The following is a 27,481-nucleotide window of genomic DNA, read 5'->3' on the forward strand; positions in this document are numbered from 1 at the left end:
CCCCTTGCCACTCTAAAAGAGATGACAAACTGAGAAAACCCCGGGTTCAAGCAGCAGCTCACTCAGTCTCTGATCAGTCTCTCAGTGCTGGAATTGTCGCAGGCCAGGTGTCATGGTTTGAGCCTGGCACAGAGCCAGTGCCCCCCATGAAAATGCCTCACCCTGGTGTCTGCTGTGAGATGTGACCAGGAATAAGCAAAACAGGCTCTAACTTAAACATAAAGACCACTTTATTACTTAAACTACAGGAAAATAGGGAGAGACTATAAGGAAAAAGAAGAAAAGAATTGAAAACCTTACAAAAAAAACCATTTTCCTCCTCCCCCACCACCTGACTTTCCCAATCCAATACATTCTCCCAAAACAACTGCCCAGCCTTGGCCCCACACGTTAGTATACTCAAACATCAGTTCATGAAGAGGAAAAGAGTCCTTCTCGTTCCATAGGCTTCTCCTGGAAACACACTGAAACCTCGTGTGCTTCTCTGTCACTTCGGCACCGCCCGGAAAAAAAAAGTCCCTTTGCCGCTTGTGACATTTTCCTTCCATGCCCAGTGCTCTCACCACTGCGCATGGCCAGAGCTGCTTTTAGGGTTGTCTTTCAAGGATGCCTTGTCTCACTCCAAAAAGGCACAGTCTCTGCTTTGGGACATCTGTCCCCCCCATATTTTTCCAACCCCCTGGGGCCGGGGGGTCCTCACGAAGAACCTTCCTGGTTTTGAGGCACTGCCTCCCCCTAAATGCAGTCTGTGTCACAGGAACAACTGAGTCCATAGCCACGAGAAAAGTCCAGCCAAAAGGCCACTCCAAATCATCTCTCCCCATCCAATCATCTCCACATTCTTCGGGCCAAAGTCCTTGTCTCATCTCATCTCTCATCTCCCTTCTTATTCAGCTTCGAGGAGGATTAGCATTTTTGCAAGGCCCCAATCATGCAAGAAAGGGTTAAAAGTTTTCAGTCTCTGCTGTCGGTCCCGGAGCGACTCCCACGCACGCTGCCCACACGCTGCCGCTCCGGCCGGGCAGTCTTCCTCCCTCCTTCTCCTCCTGGCTGGCTGCTCTCCTGGGGGGGGGCTGGCTGCCCGAGGGCTGACTCTCTGGGACCTTCCACCCTTCCATCCTCGAAGCCCCCCCGAAGCCCCCTCAACCCCATCTCTGTCCAGGCCCCGGGCCTACCGCATGGCCGGCCCCTCCCCCGCCCAGCAGCAGTGGGCTGGGCGGGGGAAGAGATCTGACCTCTTCGCCCGACGATGTCCCAAAGAGAAAGTGCCAAGGGCAGTGCCTTGCTTTTAACCCCTGTGTATTCTCGGAGGTGTGTCCAAACCCCACTGGCCACACCGGACGCCAGTCTCAAACCCAAAACCTTCATTGGTTTGACCACAGCTTCCCAGAATTCCCACTCCTTCCTGGTCAAACCACGACACCAGGGCCGGCCCGGTGGGCCACAGCTGCAGCTGCCGGTGCTCTCCTGGGTGTTCAGTCCAGAGCAGTTCCAAGAGGTCCAAAGAAAAAGGGAAAAAACAGTCCAGGGAACTTCTTTGCCTCAGCTAGCTAACACTAACTAAAAAGCAAAAAAAAAGCTCTCTGTCCCGCTGTCTGTCCGCAGACAACACAGTCAGGAGCAGGAATGTGGAGGAGTGAGTGCAGTGTCTGAAAAAAAAAAAAAACTGCGCGCTTCTTCTCTCTCCCCCTTCACTCTCTGTAACACTCTTAAAGGTACAAAACTTATTATTATTCAACATAAACAGAATGAGACGATTGGGGATAAAAGCATCATATAGTCAACCCAGGACAAAGGGGTATCCCCGAAGGTGACCGATGTGCTCTTGGCTGAGTGCTAAGATGCACCTGGCCATAATAACCTTTGCTCTATGGTCCTTGTCTCCTATTGTCCTTTAATAAACTTTTTAAATTTTCACAGGAGAGTGAACGTGTGTTTTTCACACCCCCTTAATTTGAAAGTTATAATAATTTGGAGGGAGGAGGGAGTAATATTCTCCATTCAAAGGAGGTTCCCGCCTTCCTTTGCAGACACCTGTCTTTCAAACCAAGACACAGGGAATGTGTGGCATCCTATTGTGACTTGCCCAATGGCCCCATGTATCTTTAGCATAGACTACCTTAGGAGAGGGTACTTCAAAGAACCAAAGGGGTACCAAGTGGGCTTTTAATAAAGCTGCCTTGAGTACAGAGAAGATTAAAGAGATAGCTAGTTTGCTTGGTCTCGTAGATGATCCTTCTGTTGTAGAGCTGCTAAAAGTTGAATTAAAACAGATAACAATTGCTACCATGGCAGTGCACCAGCCACAACATTGCACTAGCTGAGACACTCTGGTTCCCATCTATATGTTGTTTTAAAAACTGAAGAGCCAAGGAATGATCAGCAAGACTCACTCAACCTTTAACAGTCCCATATGGCCAGTGAAAAAATCTAATGGAGAATGGAGGCTAGCAGTGGACTACTGTGACCTGAGCAAAGTCATGCCACCACTGAGTGCCGCTATACTGTACATGTTAGAGCTCCAGTGTGAATTAGAGTTGAAGAGAGCCATGTGATATGCCACAATCGATATCACTAACTGTCCTGGGGTGACGTTATGATGCTTGTATCCCAAATCATATGTTCTGTGCCTTTAAGACTGTCTCTGAAGAGTGAAACTTTTGTTTGGGTTTCTCTTATCAGGGACACAGAGACGGGCAGTACATAGGGCTGCTATCGCTTTCTGCTTTTGGCTTTCTGCTTCGCTCTCTCTCTCTCTCTGCCCTCGCTTCTGCTTGCTTTTGCTTCTGCTTATTAGCTAGTTCTAGCTAAACAGTCCAAATTCCTTCCTGGACTGTTTCTCCTCTCCTTTTTCTTCGACCATCTCAAAACTGCTCCGGACTGGGACCTGGGAACACCGAGGGTTTGCACTGTTTGGCCTGCAGCAGCTGCCCCAGTGCCGGAGGGACTGAGAACAGAGCAACCACCCCTGAAAGAGACTTTCTGATTTTGTCATCTTTTTCAGAGTGGCGTCATCCGGTATTGTTCATTTTGTGTGCTGGGGGGTGCTGTGCCAGTTAAATAAACAGGTTCTTACCACTTCTCTCTGAGGAATTCTTCCCGAACCAGTTGGGGGAGGGGCCGTGTGGGTTTGCTTTCTGGGGGGGCCCTCCTTTGGAGATTCTCTACCAAATTTGCCCTAAACCAGGACACTAAGGCATTTTTCTTGATCTAAATCTGGCAGCAGAGTGCAGGCCAGTTTTCTTTCATGCAGAGGAATATCCAGTACACCTGGAATCAACTGCCCCAGTGGTGGAAACAGTCCTACCATGTGCCATGGACTGATCCAGACTGCACTAGAACAGGGTGAAGCCCCTGAATGAAATAAACAGGGCCAGGAGACTTCTTCTCCTTTATAATGCCATTATTAAAAGTGATCAGCTCAGGATTGGGCGGCTCGGCAGGGCTGCAGTCCCCGTCGTGTCTCCCAGGGGGACTCAGAGGAGGAGGATATGCACAGCTCCGTCCACTAGGGGCAGAGCCGGGGATCCAGTCCTCGTGGGAGCCTTAGGGCGTGATGTCCCCGTGAGATGTTGCTTCTGAGCCTCGGCGGCCACCCTGATCCCGGCGTTGGGACCACTCCCTGCGCAGGGCGAGAGGGGCTCCAAAGGTGTTCAGCATCTCTGCAAGCTCAGCACTCGGCTCCTCAAGTCCAGACATCACTTTAGTCTCTCAACTCTTATTTGGCTCGTTGTTTTTGGGGTTTTCTCGTTGCATTTCGAGTCGGGGTCCCACAAGGCATTCTGGACTTTGGAGTCACTTTGCACAACCCCCCCCACCCTCTCAGGGGTCTTCTCTATGCTGGAAGAGCGCATTGCCTCAGGGAAGGGCAATCTACCGCACCCAGCCAGGCTTTTTACTAATACAAAAGAGGAGATAAGCCTTAATGACCCAGTATTACAATAACAAAGCACTAAGAATCCTGGCAGAGACCGATCTGGCGGTGTCCCTGTAACTCTTTCTCACAAAAAAAATATTAACTGAATTTTTGTTCATAACAGTCCCCCCTCTTTTTCTTTGATCGAGCTTAAATTTTAAGCTCGCATCAACTCACAATTTTTTGTTTTGAATCTAGTATAAATCTCTTGTGCACTTTGATAATCATGGTTACTTAACCTCGTTACTTTTCTTGGTTTCCCCAGGTTGGTTTGTACAGCTAATACTGTTTTACTAAAACAGATGAATAAGCATAGTAAAAAAAAAAATCCTCCAAGTACACACACAGCAAGAAAAACCCCCTTTTCCCATACATATTTTCTGAAAATCTCTAAATTCTCCCACCCACTGGGATCAAGTGTAGGAGTTTGATCTTGATTCTTTACACATGCCAATCTTTTTATTTCCTTTGAAATGTCTCTAATAATTGAATTCTTTATTTTTAATGCTGCCTGGAGCCGGATGACTTTGTTCAACACAGATATTGGGGTCCGAACTTGGCTTTTACCATTTTGGATTTTCTCAATTTCTATTTCACTTTCCAGGTTTTGTTTAATTTCTCCCAAATCATTATATATAGGAACTCCCAAACTTGATCCAGTTTCTTTGGGTAATAAGAAAATTGGTTTTATCACCCTAGCAATGCAGTTGCCAGATGAGATCAAACTTAGGGGTTTAGAGCTCCCCTGAAATGTGTTCCAAAAGGGGTTTATCTCTTTTCCAGTACACTCATATAAATACTTGTAACAAACAATTTTTCTTACCATTTTCACCATTTCTTTGCTTTTTACTAGATCTGCTGAGCTTGTTTCAGCAGCATCACATTCAAAGCAAAACCAGGCTTCCTCTATAGGGCACTCTCCTAGGAGTGGCTGCCTAAAAGTGGCAGTATTCTGGGCTATCCAATACATTCTCTTATTTTTCTGATAAAGGACCAATTGGGAGAGGTTAACACCATCAGGTTAGAACTGATGTGGACTCTCGACAAGGAGATCACTTCCTCCTCATAGCGGGGTTGGTAGCATTCACTGCAGAGCTCAGCTGGGCTTCCTAGAGCAACACCAGCAGTTAGAGCTATCAGTACAACCTTTCCAAAGAGTCTGGTATGGGTCATCTTGCACAGCCTGCCCACCCGGCCTTGCCTCTTGGGGAATTTTTTCTGAGGAGAAGCTTCCAAGCTCTTTAGAGTCCCTTCTACCCGCTTCTCTGGTTAAGCCTCTCTTGGTCTGTTCCCTACAAATTTTAGTTTCCCCCCCCCCAGGGGAGTGTTCTGTAGAGGGTTAACCTGGAGTCTTTAGAAGTATATTGGGGAACTTAAACCAGAATTACTTATTTACAGCCTTAAACTTTTTACCAACATAATTTACACAAAACAGTTTTGAAACATTTTAAGCAATATTAGAACTCTGATACCAATTTTTCCCATACAGTTCAGTCTTTTTGACTCTTCCTCCTGAGAGTCAACTTTTATATCTCAGTATACCCAGGTGAATTAACTTGTGATGTGGATGAATCCTTATCCTGTGCCCGGAGGTGAGTGGTGTGGACTCTGGCCCAATGCCAGAAGGAGAAAGGGGTGGAGTCTAGTCCAATGCCAGAAGAAGAAACTGGGAGTCTGGCCCAATGCCAGAATGCCAGAAGGAAAAACTTGGTGTTGAATCCTGGTCCAATACCAGGGGTGAGAGTGATGTGAGTCCAACCGTCTTAGTAATGAAGAATACCTGAAACGGGCTTTTAAACACAGGCATTAATGGTCTGCTGTTAATGATTTTATCAAAACTCAGCTTCTCTGTTTAATGTTATCAGTAATTTCTCTTTTTCCATAGCTTGTATGTTTCTCTTATCAACTTCTACATACTCTGTATTTTGCAAGGAGTTGTATTTCTCAGCTAGCTTAACTCTCAAAGTACTTTTGTTCTCCTATTTTTTCTGTGTATTTAATTCAGTGGTTTTCTGTTCTATTTTCAAGGTCTTATTTATTTATCTCTTGCTTCTGTTTCTTACTTTTATTTACAGCTTAAATACTTCTTTCAACCCCTTACTCTTTATCTCTTTTTCCCTTTTTTTTTTCCTTACACCATTCTTTTACACAATACACTTCCTTCTAAGATGTGGTAAAACTTGTAATGCACAATCTATATTACCTCTATTCTAATTCGTTTATATTCACTCTCTCATTTCTCATTCACTTTCACACACTCCTCCACACCTTTAAGACACAAACTTATTGCTAGAAAATCACGGGCCCCTATAGCCCCCCCCTCTCCTTGGGGTTGGCCCACAGGTCTCAGTATCTCTGGGCCTCTTGGAAGGGCCCAGACTCTGGTTGCCTCTGGTGCACATTCACCTGTGAGGCTGCCTGCGTGTCACTCACACTCTTACAGCTACGGCTCCCTCACCCATCTGGAGAGCACTAGTCTGGTTTTCAGGTCACACACACACACACACACACTCCCACTGCCCCCTTCCCACCTGCCCGGGAAGTTGAGGCTGACTTTTATTGTAACTCACTCTCTCACACACAACAAGACAACAATAAGGTACCTTTTACTTTCACACCAATTATAATAAGTTAAGTCTTACTGGCCAGTTTTGGTGGTATTGGATATCCTTTCTACCTAGCTGTTTCTTGAACTTCAGATGTTACTTTGTTGAGACAGGACTTATCTGCTCCTGTATCAACCAAAAATTCAAATTCCTCATTTAGGGGTCCACTTCAAAGTTTACCAAGGGCTCTTCTAGATGTTGCATCGGGTCCCCTAAAGTATAAAGCCCCTGACCCTCTAGTTGTGGCTTCTAAGGATCTTCCCTAAATTATCTTGTACCCTGGCTATTGCCACATCGAGACTGAGCTTTCTACAAAACCTCCTGGTGTGTCCTGGCTCTCCACAGTAATAGCAATGTCGTTCTCTCAAAGGGACTTGAGGTGTCTCTATCCCTTTTGCACCTGACAGTACAAGAGGCCTATCCTTGCCTCCTCCTGGTGGTGGACCCGCCCACCCTGAACTTTCTCTGGCTACAGCAACCATGATAGTGGATATTAAGTGCAGCTGGAGAAGGGGTGGAGAATGCAGCAGGTGGAGTAGGCACTTGTGGTGGTGCAGAAGGAACTGGAGGGGATACTGGGTTTATCATAGCGGAAGCTGAAGAGGTAGAAGGAGGAGTTTGAACAGGTGGTAGTGAGATGGCAGCCGGGGGAAGAACCAGACCTGCCATTTGAGGTTCTTGAAGAAGAGGGTTATAAGGTGGAGGGGCAGAAGGAGGCAAATAATCCAGGGGATCCCATCTTTTACTAGTCCTATCATCCCCTCCTTCATTCCCCTCTTTCTTCCTCTGTACCTTACAAATTCGCACCCCTTCATCCCCAACAGCGCTCTTTAACCAGCAAGCTACATACAATAATTGCTCAGGATCAGTATCCCCTCGAGCTGTGAGATAATAATTTAATAGTTGGCACATCCACTTATCCTTTGTCCCACACCAAGGCCATCCTCCTTGTATCTCTTATTCTGGCCACACTTCCATACAAGAATGGATCATTTTCACTTTATCTAATCCCTCCGTGGCCTCTATAGAATCCCATTTTACTAACAGTTCTCCTAAGGGACTATTGGGAGGCATGTCCCTCAGCCTCTTGCCGGTCTTTTTACTATTACACCCTCCCATTTTACAGGTCTCAACAGTAAAAAATCCCAAAGGTGCCTTTACTGACCGGTAATTTCAAAAAAGAATCTTCTTTGAGGAGCTTCAGCCTCCTCCACTGAACTTCAAAATTTCTGCCTGATGCTCAGGACTTTATACTGAAACAACTGCCCAATCTCTTGATTGCCTAACTTTCCCCACGTCAGGTCTTACATCTATCAGGACTTGAACACACGAAACCTCGGCCTAAGAATCCGGGTTGTGCCTGACTCCCTCAGTCAGGAAAAACAACTGCCTGATTTTAGTTTGCCTAACCCACCAATTTTTAGGCTTCACCGTATCAGGACTTAAAAGCAAACCACAGCCTCCTTCGCTGGGGTTTGTGCCTGGCTCCTGTGCTAGGACTTACTTTTGCCTGCAGGGCTTGTGAGCTACCCGAATCCTTCTCGGGACTGATAAAATCTTACGCGAATCCTTCTCGAGACTTACAAATGCTGCCCGAATCTTTCTCGGGACTGACAAATCTGCCTGACTTCCCTCTGTCAGGACCTATTTTTGGTGCGTGCCACTCATACGAATATTCCCTCCGCACGCCCGGATGGGGGGAGCCCTTTATTCCCCCTTGGGAGACGACTCACTCACGCTAATTCCAAGCTCCGCCCCCTGTTCCCGGCTGGCCCCTTCGCAGGAGTCCGGAACCGCGGTACTGAGAGGTCTGCTCTCACTTCGAATGTCCGGCTGCCGGTCTCCGTCTCATTCACACACACATGTGCACGTCTCCCGCTCCTGCCACCGGCTTTCTTACCAATCCGGTGCTCCGGTGCTCCTCTGCGTCGCTGCTCCTGAGCCCATCCCTCTGGTCCTGGTAGCCAGATGTCCTGAAGTCCAAGATGGCCAGTCTTAAGTCTTCTTGCGGCATGGCTATTACGGACGAGCGCCCCCAGCTGAAATAAACAGGGCCAGGAGACTTCTTCTCCTTTATAATGCCATTATTAAAAGTGATCAGCTCAGGATTGGGCGGCTTGGCAGGGCTGCAGTCCCCGTCGTGTCTCCCAGGGCGACTCAGAGGAGGAGGATATGCGCAGCTCCGTCCACTAGGGGCAGAGCCTGGGATCCAGTCCTCGTGGGAGCCTTAGGGCGTGATGTCCCCGTGAGATGTTGCTTCTGAGCCTCGGCGGCACCCTGGTCCCGGCGTTGGGACCACTCCCTGCGCAGGGCGAGAGGGGCTCCGAAGGTGTTCAGCATCTCTGCAAGCTCAGCACTCGGCTCCTCACGTCCAGACATCACTTTAGTCTCTCAATTCTTATTTGGCTCGTTGTTTTTAGGGTTTTCTCTTTGCATTTCGAGTCGGGGTCCCACAAAGCATTCTGGACTTTGGAGTCACTTTGTATAACCCCCCCCACCCTCTCAGGTGTCTTCTCTATGCTGGAAGAGCGCATTGCCTCAGGGAAGGGCAATCTACCGCACCCAGCCAGGCTTTTTACTAATACAAAAGAGGAGATAAGCCTTAACGACCCGGTATTACAATAACAAAGCACTAAGAATCCTGGCAGAGACCGATCTGGCGGTGTCCCTGTAACTCTTTCTCAAAAAAAAAAATATTAACTGAATTTTTGTTCATAACACTGAACATCTGCAATGCATCGATGACCTCATTGTGTGGCAAAGAGAGGCGGAAGTGTTTGAGAAAGGGAAAAGAGTAATTCAGATTATTTGGAAAGCTGGTTTGGCCATAAAACAAAGTAAGGTCAAAGGACCTGCACAGAGTGTTGCAGTCTCCATGGAGCTTGCAAGAGCTCCATGGAGGATTGAGACTTAACAGTAGGAACTGCTGAGTCATGATGAGACAGGAAAATACGCTCCTGTCTTCTGTCTCTACCCATAGCTTATCTCTGTAACGTCATAGGTCACTTTTTCCCTAACCCTTACTATTGGACAAGTTTGAATTCCCCTATACCCTATAAAAAGGGGCTGTTTTAGCCCATTTGGCAGAAGAAGAGCTGTCGCTGGAACCCTTCACTGATCCCTCAATAAACCATCACTGTGGAACCACCAGGACCTCTCCTTCTCCTCTCTCTCCATCTGCTTCTGTCCCAGCCAAAGATGCCCTAGCAAGCAAGCTCGAGCTGAAATCTCTAAGAGAGCTGAGAATCACTAAAGAGCTAAAATTACTAAGCTTGCTAAGGGTGGCCGGCGGCTACTAGCTGACTGGGTATTCGGGCACTCTGTCCCCCAGAGGAACTGAGTTATCTGTATTGGCCTGCATCGCTTGGGGAGAAGCCCAGTATCTGGGTCTTATCAACAGAGCATCCAGTTTTTAAGAATAAAATAGCAAGATGGTTGTTGTCGTGTTCCTATGGATATAATCAATAAAATAACTACTTTGTCTCCACCAACTAACAAAAAAGAAACACCGGCTTTCTTAGGTGTTGCAGGTTTTTGGAGAATGCATATTCCAGGTTTTAGTTTGATATTAAGCCCTCTCTCTTGGGTGACACAGAAGAAGAATGATTTTGAATAGGGCCCTGAGCAGTGACAGACCTTTGAAAAAATTAAGTGGGGGAGAGTTTATGTGATGGCCCTTGGGCCAGTACAGACAGGATAATATATGAAAAACACGCTTTACACTGTAGCCAGGGACCTTGGCCCCACCTGGAGCCTGTGGCAGAAAGCACCTGGAGAGATTCCAGGTCAACCTCTAGGGTTTTAGAGCTAGGGATATAGAGGATCTGAGTCCCACTACACTCCAACTGAAAAAAGAAATATTAGCAGCATATGAAGAGGTTTGAGCTGCTTTAGAAGTAGTTGGTACTGGAGCACAGCTCTTCTTGGGTGCTGGTTTGACCAGGAAGTGGGAATTCTGGGATGCTGTGGTCAAACCAATGGGTGCTCAGATTTTGATATTGGCACCTGATGTGGCCAGTGGGGTTTGGACACACCTCTGACAACACACAGGGGTTAAAAGCCAGAGCTTGGTCCCTGGGAGTTTCTCTTTTGGACTTCCGTCGGGAAAGGCTTTGGATCTATCCCCCTGTCCCAGCTGCTGGCGGGGCAGGGGGAGGGGAAAAGCCACGCGGCCATGAGGTAGGCCCACCCCAGGGATAGAAGGGTGGAAGAGACCAAGAGACATCAGGCAGTCACACCCCCCCACCCCCCCCAGGGATGAGAGAAAGAGAGAGAGAGAGAACCGGCGTGGAATTCGATAGCGACTGGCCCAGGAGGAGAAGGGGGGGGGTGTGCGAGGGCATCGAGGGCATCGTGGGAGTTCCGGAGCTCTGGGACAGGCAGAGACTGAAATTTTTAACCCTTTTCTTGCATGATTGAGACCTTGCAAATGCTGATCCTCCTGGAGCGGAATGAGAAGAGAGATAAGAGATAAGAGGGAATGGGCCATGAGGGAAGTGCAGAAGACTCTTGAGTGGGGGAGAGATGACGGAGTGGCCTTTTGGCTGGACTTTTCTTGTGTGGCCATAGACTGAACCATTTTTTTTCCTGTGACACAGAGACTGCATTTAGGGGGAGGCGGTGCCTCAGAACCAGGAGGGTTCAGTGTGGGTACCCCTCGGCCCCAGGGGGTGAAAAATTTGGGGGGGACAGATGTCCCGAAGGAGAGACTGTGCCTTTTTGGAAGGAGACAAGGCATCCTTGAAAGACAACCCTAGAAGCAGCTCTGGTCCATGCACAGTGGTGAGAGCACTGGGCATGGAAGGAAGATGTCACGATGGCAAAGGGACTTTCCAGGCAGTGCTGAGTGACATGGAAGCACACGAGGTTTCAGCGTGTTTCCAGGGGAAGCCTATGGTGCAAGAAGGACTCCTCTCCTCTTCATGAACTGAAGACTGAGTATTCTAAAGGGTGGTGCCAGACTGAGAGTTGGTGATTTGGGGGAATGTATTGCATTGGGAAATTTTGGTGGGGGGGAGGAGGAAAGTGCTTTTTGTAAGGTTTTCATTATTTTTCCCTTATAGTTTTTTTCCTATTTTCTTGTAGTTTAGTTAATAAAGTTTTCTTTATTTCTAAGTTGGAGCCTGCTTTGCTTATTCCTGGTCACATCTCACAGCAGACACCAGGGAGAGGGTATTCTCATGGGGGCACTGGCTTTGTGCCAGGGTCAAACTATGACAGCACCACAATTTCCTCTGCTCAGCTGGATGTTCAAAGGGATGGTCATGCAACTGATGCTACATGGAGTAAATGGGTTGCACTGATCCAACAGGCTCAAATGGGGATCCCTGACCACCCAGGAGTCTTGGGAGTGATCATGGACTGGCCAAAAGACAGAAACTCCACTGTTGCCAGAGGGGATTCATGCTGAAGAGGCCCCACTGTATAAGAAATTACAAGAATATGAGAGGTAGTGTACTCTGTTTACTTATGGCTTTAGATACTGCTGAACGAGAAAAGTGACCAGTACTCTGTCTATACTGAGTCATGGATGGTGGCAAATGTCCTGTGGCAGTGGTTGCAGCAATGGAAGCAGAATAACTGTCAGTGCAGATGCAAACCGATCTGGGCTGCCACATTGTAGCCAGGTAGCACTGCTTGAGTAGAGAACCTGGTTGTAAAAGTACATCACATAGATGCTCACATACCCAAGAGTCAGGTCACTGAGGAACATCAAAACAATGAGCAAGTGGATCAGGCTGCTAGAATTGAAGTGGCTCAGGTAGATCTGGACTGGTAATAAAGGTGAGCAATTCAAAGCTCGATGGGTCCATGACGCATCAGGATAGTTAGGAGGGGATGTGACATACAAATAGGCTCATGATTGAGGGGTGGATTTGACTAATGATGCCATTGCACATGCATGTCAAATGTGTGTGTAGAAGCCTGGGCAGTAAGGAGTTAATGCATTGCTATGCCTCAAACACTGATGATCCTTCAAGTGGGCAAGTTAAAACAGGATGTGCCTGGAAAAATTGGTGGGGGGGATTGTACAAAGGTAGGGCAGCACCTTTCTGGAGTCAATTTTCCTGTTCATGTCCATGGTGACCACACAATATACAGCACAAGCACAGAAGTGGAGTCAAGGAGCAGGCAAGACCAATAGAAGGGGATCAAGACCACCAAAGATCCCAAAGTGCTCCCAGACTAGGTTACTCCTTCTCTGGGAAAAGGTAAACTCATTGATGGGATTACTTTTGCTTGAGGACCTGGCTGCACTTGGTGGCAATGCAGAAGGATGGGGAATTCCAACATGTACCTCAAGGAAATGTAATCTTGTGTGAAAATAACTCATTATTTGAATTGTATGATGTCATTGGTGTATGATGCCAGTGTTATATGATGCTGTATGTTGCCACTGCTGTGGCTGCCACATGTCAAAGGTGGTATAACAGGACCTAACTGAACCAATGAACACTGAATCTCGTGAGGAACAAGTGAAGTGTGGGGATGATGCAACACGAAATGGCTTCAGTGTGAAGCAATTCAACACCGCACACTATCTCCTCTTTCCTGAGTGATCCCCGTAATAGATGGAGCCTAAAGTCATGGGCTAAATTAATTCGATGGATATCTTATAGGGCATTTTATGAACACTTTAGAGGGCTGCCCATAGACTAAGGGAGACTAAGGGAATTATATCACTGTATATTTCAAAGGATGGGAAAGGGGGTTGTTGCAGTCAGGTAGAAGAATTATAAAAGAAAGGCCTCATAAAATCAGGCCTGCTCTGTTAGATTAATGGCTGGCCTGTCATTTCTTCTAAGTGCAGCTAGCACTTTGCAAGTTCCCATGTGAAAATAATCCTGGTATGAATACTTTGTTAACATAACAACCTATTCCTGGGTGAAAAACAACTATCACCTGCATAAACATTAAATTTATCCCATGAAAATCAGTGAAGAAAATATGTAAACAATTTAAGAATAGAGAGATTTGATGGACAAGTAAAATACCTTTTACTAACCAATAGAGTAATTGCCAAGAAAGCTATTAACCAAATTAAGTTGCACATGACTTCTGTAAAAACTATAAAAATGAGTTGGGTGAATAAAGAATTGGCCTTTCCTGCATGAAGAAAATGGTGTCTTGCCTGGTTCATTGCAATAGGGGATGGAGTTTAATGATGATGTATTGGATACTGTGGGACCTGAGCATGATTAAAATTACATGGAATGAGGGCTGCAGAATGTACTGGTTTCTGCTGGAAAGCATCTTATTAAGGGCATTGTCCAAATGCCTCTTAAACACTGACAGGCTGGGGGCATCAACCACCTCTCTAGGAAGCCTGTTCCAGTGTCTGACCACCCTATCAGAAAAGAAATGCTTCAAAATATCAAGTCTGAACCTCCCCTAAAACAGCTTTGAACCATTCCTCCATGTCCTGTCACTGGATACCAGAGACAATAGATCAGCACCTCCCTCTCTACTTCTGTCCTCAGGAAGTTGTAGAGAGAAATGAGGTCCCTCCTCAGGCTCCTTCTCTCCAATCTAGACAAACCCCACATCCTCAGTCACTTCTCATTGGACATGCTTTCCAGCCCTTTCACCAGTTTTGTTGTCCTCCTCTGGATGCAGATCTGTTGGAATCTGAAGCACAAGGAACTCTCAGAACTTTGGGCCTGTAAGCCAAAGCTTAGAATTAAACACAGGATTTGATCTGAGACCTTGTAAAGGCTTCCAAACTTAGGTGCTAGAAGTGAGAATGTGTTTTTTTAGTTTAAATCAGAGACATGTTAAGCTAAGTAAAGGAAAATTTAGAGTTTAGAGTTTAAGATATAGAAAAAAATAAAAGTAGTTACAGAGGTAAACAAGTTTAGAATGCAGTACTGTAGGTTTGTGTGTCATAACATGATTGGCTAAGAAAGCTTACACTGTAGCATGGGTCCATAAGACAAAATATTTAAGGTTTGGGTCAAAAACATAAATATCCTTGTTGCCAGTGTTTTATTGGTCAATAACTCCTTAAAAGTTCTTGAAACTAAGGATCTTGTGACCTTCTGAACCATGATGTAAAGATGTGAGCCGAAGTCACCCTTCCTGCCTTATCCAGAAGATAAGAAAAACCAACTGCATCATCAAAAACAATTCAGAGGTCCCGTCTCAAATTCCTTCCAAAATTCCCCACAAGTGAATTATCACACAGACCAGAGATTGTCTGCAGCCCATGGTGAAGACCAGTGTTCAAGGTCAGGTTGGATGGGGCTTTGAGCCTACCATCAACCAGCACTCCCAGATCCCTTTCTGCAGGGCTGCTCTCCAGCTATTCCTCTCCCAATCTATACTTCTGTCTGGCATTGCTCCATCCCAGGTGAAAAATCCAGCATTTTTTCTTGTTAAATTTCATTTTACTGATGATTGCCCAATGCTCCAATCTATCCAGATCCCTCTGCAAGGCCGTTTGTCCCTCAAGACAGTCAACAGCCCTTCCCAGTTTGGTACCATCAGAAAACTTGCTAAGGGTGCATTCAATTCCTGCATGCAAATCACTGATAAAAATATTGACCAGAATGGGCTCTAGAATTGAGCCCCAGGGAACACCACTGGTGATTGATCCCCGGCTAGATGTGTCCTGTTACTACAACCCTTTGAGTCCTGCCCTTCAGCCAGTTCTTCACCCAGTGTACTGTGAACCCACTCATGTCATAGTTGGACAGTTTGTCCAGAAGGATGCTGTGAGGGACAGCATCAAAAACTTCACTAAAATCCAACAAAAATACATCCACTGCCTTCGCTTCATCCACTAGGCAGGTGATCTTATTGTAGAAGGATGTTAAATCAGATAGGCAGGATCCTTTTTGAACCCATGTTGACTGTGCCTGATGATTTGTATTGTCCTTTAAATGCCTTTCAATAACACCCAGTATGATCTTCCCCATAATTTTTCCAGGTACTGAGGTTAGTCTAACAGCTCTCTACTTTCCTGGGTCTTCTCTCACACCCTTCTTGTAAATTGGAATACTGTTGGCTAGCTCTAAGTCAGCAGGGACCTTGTCAGACTTTGTTTTGGATTTGTGAAGAAAACATTGCTGATAACACATTGGTGTTTTTGTTAGTGATGAGCAGAGACATGGACTTGAGGCCTTTTCTGCTTCTCACATCTCTCCCCCAACAAGTAGGCTGGGGGTGCACAAGAAGTTTGGAGGGGACACAGATGGGACATCTGACCCCAACTGACCAAAGGGATATTCCATATCATATGCTGTTGTGTTCAGCAATAAAACCCAGGTGAGGGGAAAGTGAGCTGGGGCTGCCATTGTTCATGAACTGGCTGTGCATCAGTCAGCTGGTGGTGAGCAACTGGGATTTTTTTCAGCACTTGTTTATCTTGATTACACTTTTCTCTTTTTTTTTTCCCCTTTTTTATTTTCTTATTAAACTGTCTTTATCTCAATCTATAAGTTTTTGCACTTTTACCCTTTCGATTCCCTCCTCCATCCCACTGGAGGAGTGAGCAAGCGGCTGTGTAGCGCTTAGTTGCCTATCGAGGTTAAATCACCACAGACATGGGCATACTAGAAAAAGTCCAATGAAGGGCCACAAAGATAATTAAGGGACTGGAACATCTCTCATATGAAGAAAGGCTAAGACAGCTGGGACGTTATACCCTGGAAAAGGGAAGGCTCAGAGGGATCTTATCAATGTATACACCTGAGCAGAGGGTGTTGAAGACATCTTTTGTGAAAAATCCTTTCTTGGGATTTTTCCTTCTGAGAAGCTGCAGTTTCAGCAACAAAATGTAAACAATGGTTATCTGCTGCTGTGGAATGCAACAGGTCCATCCGTGATTGGTCTCCTGTAGGTGTTTGGATTTATTGACCAGTCATGGCAGAGCTGGCTCTCGCTCTCTGTCGGAGCCAGCTGCCTTTGTTATCATTCTTTTCTATTCTATTCTTAGCTAGCCTTCTGAGAACCTTTCCTTCTATTTCTTTTTAGTATAGTTATAATGTAATATATATATCATAAAATAATAAATCAAGCCTTCTGATCATGGAGTCAACATTCTCATCTCTCCTTTCACCTGAAAACCCCTGTGACCACAGTCACAAGAGGGTGCAAAGCAGATGGAGGCAGGCTCTTTTCAGTGGTGCCCAGTGACAGGACCAGAGGCACAAGCTGAAACACAGAAGATTCTTTCTGAACATAAGGAAATGCTTCTTTACTGTGAGGGTGACCAAACAGTGGAACAGATTTCCCAGAGAAGCTGTGGAGTCTGCCTCCTTGAAAATATTCAAAAGCCATCTGGACATGGTCCTGGGCATCTTGCTCTCAGTGGCCCTGTTTGAGCAGGGGGGTTGGACAAGATGATCTCCTGAGGTCCCTTCTGTGAAAAATGCATATTTTATGATTGACTTTTTGCAAATATTAAAATGAATATTATATGTGTTATGCTAGAAAGTTATGCTATATTAATTTTTTTAAGTATTGTGTTAAATATAGTGTTAGGTTATGTACTGGTTTAGGGCAAATTTGTTAAAGAATTTGCAAAGGAGGGCCCCTCCAGAAAGCGAAACCCACACGGCCCCTCCCCCCAACCGGTTCGGGAAAAAATTCCTCGGAGAGAGGTGGAAAGAACCTGTTTATTTGACTGGCCCCGCACCCCCCAGCACACAAAATGAACAATACCCGATGACACCACTCTGAGAAAGATGACAAAATCAGAAAGTCTCTTTTGGGGGTGGTTGCTCTGTTCTCAGTCCCTCCGGTGCTGGGCCAGCCGCTGCAGCCGAACCTTTGGTGTTCCCGGGTCCCAGTCCGGAGCAGGTTCGAGATGGTCACAGGAACAGGAGAGGAGAAACAGTCCAGGAAGCAATGTGGACTGTTTAGCTAGAACTAGCTAATAAGCAGAGGCAGAAAGCAGAGCAGAAGCAAGAGCAGAAAAAGAGAGCAAGCAAAAGCAGCAAGCTGAAGCTGGAAGTGAAAAAACAGCTCTGTGTACCGCTTTTCCTCTGTGTCCCTGATAAGAGAAACCCAAACAAAACTTCCACTCTTCAGTGCCAGTCTTAAAGGCACAGAACAGATGAATGGGGATATACAAGTATCATAACGTCACCCCAGGACAGGTTATAAAAAAAATGCTAAAATAGAAACTATGCTATGTAGGATACTTTTTTAAAGAAAGGACTTGCAGCGAGATAGCAGCCATAGGACACCTAAATCTTTCAGAGAAAAAGAATTTATTGCTCCCTTATCAGAAAAAACTAACTTCTTCCTGCCTCACTCAGCCCTGAAGATGCCATCAGGATTAAGAGGAAGAAGTTGACACTGACCAGACAGAATCCTTTGTTTGAATCGAATTTACGCATCATGTATGAGGTGTATGAATATGCAACAGGCTATTGCTTTTAAGGGTTAATCCTCTGTTAACGTGTGTCCTTTTTCAGGCTTATTTCGCTCAGAAAGAGGTACCCAGACCCTCCGTAACTCTTTGTTTTTATTGTTTTATATTGTCCTAATCGTCCAAATTTTTATTACTCTGAATTTATTACTATTTTTATAACCATTTTATTACTATTAAACTTTTAAAATTTTAAAAACAAGTGACTGGCATTTTTCACACCTTCCAACCTCAACCTTCTTGTGAATCAATGGGCAGCTCTCCCAAGCACCTTTCACACTGAGGGTGGTGACTGTGATAGTGTATTCCATACCACTTGAGATGCAGGGGAAGAGCCTTTTGGGATTGTACAAGACTTATGGAATGCTTAGGGGAGGAACCAAAGGTGGAGAACGAAAGGGATTTGGGAGACTTGGGGAAGAACAAGTCTGGGGAAAAGAGAGGGATAAGGGAATAAAAAAGGCCATTTGTGTCTGAGCAGGTGGACTGTCAGTATGCTTGTCTGGCAATGACTTATGTCTGACCAACTGTGGTGGGTTGATCTTGGCAAGACCCCAGGTGCCCACCAAGCCACTCTATCACTCCCCCTTCTTAGCTAGACAAGGGAGAGAAAATAAGATGGAAGACAACTCGTAGATTGAGATCAGGCAGTTTACTAAAGTAAATGCAAAAGTTTGCGTGCACACAAGCAAAGTGGAAAAAAAAAATATCTCTACTTGCCATCAGTGAGCGATGTCCAGCCACTTCCCAGGAAGCAGGGCTTCAGCACCTGCAGCACTTGCTCCAGAAGGCAAACATTGACAATAACAAATGGTCCCCACTCCTCCTCCTTCCCTTAGTTTTTATATCTGAGCTGACATCATATGGTGTGGAATACCCCTTTGATCAGTGTGGGTCAGCTGGCCTAGTTGTGTCCCCTCCCAGGATATTGCCCACCCCCAGCCCCCTTGATGGGGGGGCAGAATGTTGGAGAGACAATGCTGATGCTGTGCCAGCACTGGACAGCAGTAGTCAAAACACTGGTGTGTTATCAACACCTTTCCAGCTACCAATGCAAAGCAGGGCACTGTGAGGGCTGCTACGGGGAAATGAACTCCATCTCAGCTAGACCCAATACACTAACGCATCCTGTCCTGTCTTGTCATTAAATTCCATTTCTAACTAATTTCTCGGGTGAGAGACTCTCAATTCTGTGTGTGTGTACAAAGATTTAGGTGTCACCAACTGCAGTGGGGATCACAGGCCATGTGTCTGTGGTGCCAGCAACTGGAGAGAGTGAGTGAGTGAGTGAGTGAGTGAGTGAGTGAGTGAGTGACTGTATGTAAGTCAGTGCATGATTGCTAGCACTATCAAATCAGAATAGACAGCAAGTAGGTGAAGTGGCTTGGGAGCTGGGCATGCGTCTCTAAGGGTGAGGCATCTGGAGGATCTGAGTATCAGAGGGACCAGGGGATCCAAGCCAACTGCCTGTAGCAGGGCATCTCCCCCTGCCACAGGAGAGCTTGTCTGTTGCTTGTGAGCCAGTGCAATAACTCAGATCATCTTGCTCTCACATGAGGCTCACATGAGCCTTGGAGTAAGTCAATCAGGGCAGTTTGCCTTGTAGTGAGTTATTTCGGCACCATGGAATTAATGCTTTCTGCTGACAGTAAACATCTAGCTGTGGAAGCAAGATGTGGAAAGATAAGCTGGAATTTCTGACTGACAGACACTTCAGTTTACAAACTATGAAAGCTACACCATGCTTTCACAAAGCAGAAATCTTCTGCTCATTCCATGAAACGTGGAGTTTTCTCCCCAAAGTCATGATGCTGCATTTTGTGGTTACTCTCCCAGGGGTTGAGTGAAAGGACTCTGTGTATAGTATAGTCAATTTGGTGGTAAATTGCACTAACTCCTATATTATTTCTTTGCTAGCTTTATTATAGACACCTTAATGTCATGCACTGTTTTATGTAATCTACTAGTAGTTCTTTTGTTTTATCCTGTGTACTAAATAACTATGTTTAAGGCCTTTTGTCTGTTACCTTCTGTCTATTCAATAAATAACTCATAATAGACTTAATCGGCCATTCTTAAGAACTTGCGAGCCAGAATGATTTAGGTGCAGGTCACCTAAGTAGAGCTGCTGCCAAAAATCTGAGCCTAAGGCAGGGCTTGTCTAAAGCTCTCACTCGATCCACAACACTGCCGAAGAGCCTGTGGGGTCTGGGGATGGACTAAAACACATTTACATATGTGTGTGTGTTTCTGTGGAAGGCAACTGGGGAGACTGAGGGGGATCCAGGGGCCAGCTACTAGATAGATTTTCTAAGCCCAGCTACTGGGGAATCCAGTAAATGTATGTGTGAATTACTTTTGTGAATGCATTGCTCAAAGCACAAGAATTAGTGATCGTAAGCTATTACATGAAAGTTTCTGTTAAGAAACAAAGCATACTAGTGATGCTGTGCTGATTTTTGCCTTTTTTTTTATATATTCTTTGTACTCTTTACACACATATTTGTAGCTCTGTAGCCTGTTACTGTAACTTAGCTTCAGTATTTTTCTAGGCAGAAAGACAAAACACATTCCAAGACCCCCTATGCTATCTTGGTTCTCCTTAGAAACCAAGGCTGAAAAACAGCTCTCCAAGACACATTTTCATAAACTAAGTTCAGTTTCCACCTGAGGGGGAGGATTTAGAGAGGGGGAAATTACCTCACCTCTGAAGTCTCTAATTGGTGATTTTTGTCAATTATGCTAATTTTCTAAACTTAAAAAACACTATTCACCCCGGGGGGAGGGGGGGGCCACTTTGTGGACATTTTCCAAATCTGTCCCTGGAGGCCTCCAATAAAGACCAACCTTTATATTACCTCCTACACTAATAATATCTCAAAAATGTGTTGTTTTATTTCCAGGCTCCTGAAGGCATCAGTTTTTCTGGCGACCCAGATGGGATGGGACCAGATAGCCTTCCTCTGGACCGGATAGGATACATCTTGCAAGGAATTCTTTTCTGCTGGCAACCTTAAGAATTCCCTGCAATGGCCTGAGGGGTAAGGAACCACTGTCCCAGGACCTCACAGGAGGTAACAGAAAGGCAGCTGTTTTCATTGTGTAGTGTGTATTGTGTATTTGTGTGTATTGTGTATCTGTATGTCTATCGTGTATCTGTGAAATTTCAGTAATTGCTAGCAATTTCAGGAAAATCCATGTAGTGTGGAGGGGGATTTACTTTTAGAGTGGTTTCTCAAAGGTTTTCTTTCCTTTCACTGCTTTTCCACCGAACCCCTGCTCGGCTGGGAGGGGAGGCAGGGCATGTGTGTGTGTTTGCCACTGGCTGAGGTTTTTTATTGGTGGAGAAGAGCAAATGGCTCTCCAAAGGTTTTCATGTTTAGCACACACATGTTTTGAGTGTGGTATTTGCCTAGGGACCCTGGGTGTAAACAGGACAAGTTTTTCGAAATGGCGGGGGGGGAGGGCTTGGCTTGCACCATTATGGGAAAGGGGAGAGGCACCCCTATTTCCTATATTCCATCTGTGGAAAGGGAGGTCCTGGATCTTGGCCAGTTGAAGCAGACCAGTTCAGAGAGGGGCCCACCTTCTGCTGTGAGCAAGGAAGGAATTTTGTGGTGTTTTTTCTGTGATTTCAGGGCACGGACAACTCCCTGAATTGCAACTGAAGTCACAAGATGGCACGGTGAGCCGGTAGGCCACGTCATCTGTGATGAAAGAAGGGGAACAGCCGCTCTGAGAGGGGCTGAGGTGGCGTGGCAGGAACTTTCATCCTCTTATACAGCAGAAGCTTATCTCCCTGTCACATATGGCTCAAGTCAGACTAGAATGGTTTCTCATATGATGAATTATCTCAGCTGAAAACCACCTTAGCCAGCAATAAACATTCTCTCTTAAATGGTGAGAAAGTATAAACCAAAACTAGTGACTACAGACACAGCACTTTTTTACAACTATGAAAGACCACTATGGTTTTCATGAAATCAGAAATTTCTTATACTCTCTCTGAGTGTGTAGAGGGTTCTCCTCAGCGTGGAGACCTTCACATCTAGTTACTTCCCTGGGGATTGAGAGGAATTAGGAGATTCTCTGCACACCACTGTCATTCATTGGTAAGTGACATTGGCTCCCAACCTATACTATTTCTTCACTAGCTCTAATGTTACAGTCTCACAAACCAACACTGTAACACAGGTACCTTTATTATCATACATTGTATTTTATGTACTAGTAGTGTTTCTTTTGTTTATCCTGTGTAGTAAGTAAGCCTCTTTCAAGTCTCATGTCTGTTTTCCTTGGCCTGTTCAATCAATAATTTATGCTGTAATAGGCCTGATCAGTCATTATTAAGAACTTGAGAGTGAGAGTGGGTTTTAGGGTGCTGGCCACCTCAATAAAGCTTCTGCCTACTGCCAGAAACTTGGGCAAAGGCAGGGACTTGTCTAAGCTCTCTCCTCTCACCTTCATAACAGGTGGCCCCCGCCATCACCCTGACAACAGCTGGAAGATGGGGAGGAAAATCTGCACCAGTGATGGCTTGTGAAGGCTGACCTAGAACAGAGGCTAGATGGAGTTAAAGAATGAAGTAGGTATTTATTAAAAGGCCTCAATGGATATACCTTGGGCAGTACAAGAGCCCAGCCAGGGCTACATCCAAGATAAATTCAAAATGGTCACAAAAATGGTTGACTGGTCAAGAGGTCTCTCACTTTTGTAAGTTTTGGTCCATTTGCATATTGGAGTTAATTGTCCAATTAAAGCTTTAGGTTATGAAGTCCCATCCTTTTTGTTCTTCTCTCTTCCTTCTGCTGTTGTTTATGCTCTTGAGCCTGAGATTTGGCTCTATTGTCCGTAGTCCCCAGCTAGAGAAGGAATTGTTTTGTCTCCCTACTCTGTGAAGAGAGTTCACTATCCCTCAATATGAAGCTCAGAGCTACACACTAAAGCAGTACAGAACCTGAAAAATATAAAAGCTAAAACCTGAAGCATCACCAGGACCCAGCCCAGGGCCATGGGCTGGGTCCGCTGCTGTGCTGGTTTGTCCCTGGTCCAGTGGGGAGGCTGCCTCAGCTCAGCCACGGTCTTCCCCTTCCGCCGCCACTGGCTCCCGCCTGTATGGGGCCAAGAGGTGACCGGGAGTGAGGGACCTGAGGGCAGTGATGTCACCCCCCTGGGTGGCACCACTTCTGTTGCGGGCGAAGGGGAAGGGGGGTTGGGGCAAGGGCAGAGGCAGGGTTGAGCTCTTCGGAGAAGCTGATGTCACTTTTGTAAGTGGGAACACAGCTTCTACTGTGGACGGCTGGATTGCAGTTTCCATTTCCATAGTAATGAGTTTTGTTTTGGAAAGAAACATTGGGTTCAAAGAAGCCACATATCAGGCTCCCTTAAAACAGGCTATAAGCAAACAGAGACCTGTTTTAATGAACAACTTAGAAGGAAAACTGAGTCACGATACTGTATTATCAGTGCCACAGGGGTAAGAGAGATAAGACCTTTCTTTCAACCTTTGAAATATGGATTACGAAAACACTGGGTGATTCATGAGTTTCACTATTTGCCCAATTTTCCAAAAAAGGATCTATTGGAATTTTGCAAAGGAAGGAAAATAATAGATAATTTAAGAGAGTGTATTGTTTTAAGTTTTAAAAATTCCTTCTCCTGAATTCCTGCAAATAAGAAAGGCCAAGGACGCTGCTGTTAAGTGGAAAAATCCTGAAACAGGAGCCAACTGACCAAGACAGTCTTACCTGAGAGTTTAAAGAACAGCCTAACTGTATTCAGAAAGCAACTGGCAAAGGAACTGGAGAATGTTATGAACAAAAATTCAGTTGATTTTTTTCTGTGAGAAAAAGGTTACCACTACTGCTGGGCTGCTGCCTGTGTTATGGTAATTACGAGTCGTTGTTGTTAATAGTTGTTTTTGTATCGGTAAAAGCCCTGGCTGGGGCAAGTTAATGGCTCTTCTCTCAGACAGTAAAGGGTGGGGACCTCCCCGAACAGTGAGAAGAAGAGACTTTAGAGGGGAGGGATATGCAAAATAACTCTAAGGACCAGCATGCTGTGTGGGACCCCTGCTCCAAACGTGCAGGAAGAACCCCAAAAACAACGAGCCATCTAAGAGTTGAGAGACTGGATATGGAAGTGGAGAGAGAGGACCCACCTTTGTTCATTCAGCATCGACTCCGTTTATTGACTCAATCAGTCACTTTTTATAAGAGTGTTAATTAAGTTCATGCATATTGCGAAACCCCAGCTCACAATAGGTCAGAGATAACACATCAACCCCTCCTTTTGTTTCCAATACCAAGATATGTGTTCTCAAAACTTACCTTTATTTTCCCAAAACAGCCAAAGATAGAATATCTACTTGTTATGAGAAAGCTGCCTGATAACTCTGGTATGCAAGGTTCTCAATGTTATGAACAAAAATTCGGTTAATATTTTTTTTGTGAGAAAAAGTTACAAAAAGGCAGCCAGATCTCTGTCCCTGCCAGGGTTCTTAGTGCTTTGTTATTGTAATCACGGGTCATTGTAGTCTATCGCCCCTTTTGTATTAGTAAAGGCCCTGGCTGGGGTGGGGTGATGGCCCTTCCCCTAGGCTAAGGTTCCTACCATAGTGAAGACACCTGAGAGGGTGGGGTTATGCAAAGTGACTCCAAGACCAGCATGCTTTTGGGAACCCGACTCCAAAATGCAACGAGAAAACCCTAAAAACAACGAGTCACCTAAGAGTTGAGAGACGAAAGTGATGTCCGGACGTGAGGAGCCAAGTGCTGAGCCTGCAGAAATGGGGAGTCCCTCTTGCCCTGACCATGGGAGTCGTCCCCAGCACCGAGACTGAGGGGGACCACGCTGAGAAAGGAAGATCTGACAGGGACACCACGCCCTAAAGGCTCCCACGAGGACCGGATCCCCCGGCTCTGCCCCTAGTGGACAGAGCTGCGCATATCCTCCTCCTCTGAGTCGCCCTGGGAGAGACGACGGGAGACTGCAGCCCCGCCGAGCTGCCCAATCCTGAGCTGATCACTTTTAATAAAGGCATTAAAGAGGAGAAGAAGTCTCCTGGCCCTGTTTATTTCAGAGAAGGCAGCAGCTACGAATTGCTGCATCCAGCCAGCAGCCAAGAATTGATTCATCTAACAGTTGCATCCAACTCACTCTAAGTTTGTTCTGTGAACACTGAGGACAGGTATCCTATGCTGTGTTACTGGAATGGGATAATGTTATTCTGAAAACATTTGCCGTCAATCCTTGTATGTTTCTGTTCCCAACACTAACTGATAATGTACCTGAGGAGTATGACTGTTTACAAACCATAGAAGAGACCTATTCCAGAAGACCAGACCTGAAGGATGTGCCACCACAAAATCCAGACTGGGAGCTGTATGAAGACAAGAGCAGTTTCGCACAAGATGACAAACAGGTGACAGTTTATGCAGTGACAACCACGGATAAGGTAACCAAAGCAAAAGCCTTGCTATCAGAATGAGACAGAGTAGAGATCCATTCTGAATTAGGTGAAGTGTCTAGGAGAGGTGAAAAGTCTGTGAGGCCAAAGCTGAAGGAAAAACTTCATGCCAGAGACAGCGAGGAGACAGAGAAAAAAAAACCAGAAACGACCACAAGGTCAATTTGCCCCCGACCTAGGAATTCCTTTGATAAAGAAGAACTGGCGATAAATGTCACGCGGAATGAATATGTATGAACCTATTGTGAAACTGTATGCATATGCATTTGGAAAGGGGATAAAAGAAGACCTGAGGTCTTCAGGGGTACACATGCCTTTTGAGGAGGCTTGCGTCCGACGCGCGTCATAATAAAGGCATACCGGGCTTTACAACTTTTATAAAGTTGTGAGGTTTCTTCTTTTCTCCTCAAAACATTCTGGCGAAGCCAGGCAGGAGGAGGAGAGATACTTTCTGTCTCCATCTCTGTCCCCGCAGGGGCAGGGGGCAACCGATGGACTTCTAGGCGCGCCCCAGGATTTTCCTGGAGGAGGCTCCGCTCGCCTCAGCTTGCCTCCTGGGAGGACAGACAACGACCTGCTGGCCTGTGGAGGAAGATACGGTATGTACTGAGGGTCCCCCGGGGGGGGAAAGGAGAGCAAGGGAGTAAACCACCCAGAGACGTCTGGGTTCAGCTGATGGAGCAGCTGTATTAGAGACGGGGTTCATCGTTCTGATAGAGCAGACCACAAGCGGTTCTGGGGGTAAGCCGGGTGAACTCATGTATGTGTGTATTGGGGGTTCATTGTTCTGATGGGGCAGAGCTGCTGAACCCGTGTGTGTTTTGCTTGTGTGTCTGTGTGTGTGAGTGGTGTCCGGACACTGTGTCGCTGTATGGCTAATGCATTGTGTGATCAGTGCACTGTGTTTGTAATCGTGCAAGTGTATAAGTGTATGGTGTATAAAAGAGAGTAGATCTATAGCGCTCTACTCTGCGGGGGCGGGGGGGAAGCTCCTACCCGCGACTGGAGAGGCTGAGTAAACACCGGCCGAGGCAGGCTGTGGGGGCGGGGAGCGCCCGACAGAGAAAATAGAGTAAACAGTGGAAAAGCGTGGGTGAGGACGTTTATTGAGTAAAGGTGGTAAATTGTGGTGTAGATTGTGCACACTTTCACCGTGGCTAGACAAACCTGAGTGGTTCCTCTGCCTCAGTGGTTTGGACTGGACCCTTGGGAGTTTGTGAATCCTGTGAATTATTGGATAGGTAGAGGAGACGAATGAGTTCATTTAGAGGGGCTCTACCGAACTTCAGCTGGCACTCTAGTAAGTCTGGACTGGGAACAGCTTGCCGTAGAGGATTTAGAGCTCCCTGTAATAAACGGAATAGACTGCCTTTGCGGGAAATTTCGGGTAGCATTTGGTGCATCAAGAGGCTGGCACGCTGATTGGGTATTATTGCAGTGTGGAGTTTGTGAGAAACGCTGGTACTGCTGTTCTAATAAGCGTCAGGGCACGTGCCCCCAGTGTAGATTAGAGGTTTCTGATCAAGCTGATTCAGAGTCTAAGATCTTAAAGCTTGTGTGTGGGAAATCACATCTGATACCTGCCACTTGGAGTGTGTGGGAGGAGGACTGGGAAGCTACTGTGAAGGTCTGTGAAAAGAAGTTTGGGTGGAAGCGAGATAGGGCAAGAAGGAAATAATGGGAACTAACCAGAGCAAGGAAGTTCCATGGGCTACCCCTTAGGGTGCATCCTGGCCCACTGGAAGGAAGTCACCAGCAGGGGGGGCTCTGAGAACAAAAAAGATCTAATCCAATATTGCACATATTGCACACGCTGGTAGCCCTTATACAGATTAGAGGACAGAGCAAGGTGGCCACCCACTGGAACCCTGGACTATAATACTTTACTGCAGTTAATGTTGTTTTTAAGACAGGAAGGTAAATGGGATGAGGTCTCGTATGCTGATATGTTTTTTGTTTTAAGAAATCACCAAGAGTCGCAAAAGGACTGTGGGATTAAAGCACCCTCAGACCCACTGGTCTTGGCCCTTGAAAAGGATAACAAGGCAAAGAGAGGGCAAATCAAACGCTGTTGTTCAACATGCAGTATGGGACAACAGTGTAAGAGATCAGAT

General features: G+C 46.0%; 1 long non-coding RNA gene across 1 annotated transcript in view; it reads right to left on the minus strand.

Moving 5' to 3' along the window:
• Window positions 1–212: 212 nt before the first annotated feature.
• LOC141726895 (uncharacterized) overlaps window positions 213–27,481 on the minus strand; it is a 126,487-nt gene continuing 99,218 nt past the window's right edge. The window contains exon 2 of the long non-coding RNA XR_012577839.1: window positions 213–1,362. This is a non-coding gene — a long non-coding RNA (uncharacterized LOC141726895). The remainder of the gene's footprint in view (window positions 1,363–27,481) is intronic.

The sequence above is a fragment of the Zonotrichia albicollis genome, chromosome W (assembly GCF_047830755.1).
Source record: "Zonotrichia albicollis isolate bZonAlb1 chromosome W, bZonAlb1.hap1, whole genome shotgun sequence".
In the NCBI taxonomy this organism is placed as follows: Eukaryota; Metazoa; Chordata; class Aves; order Passeriformes; family Passerellidae; genus Zonotrichia; species Zonotrichia albicollis.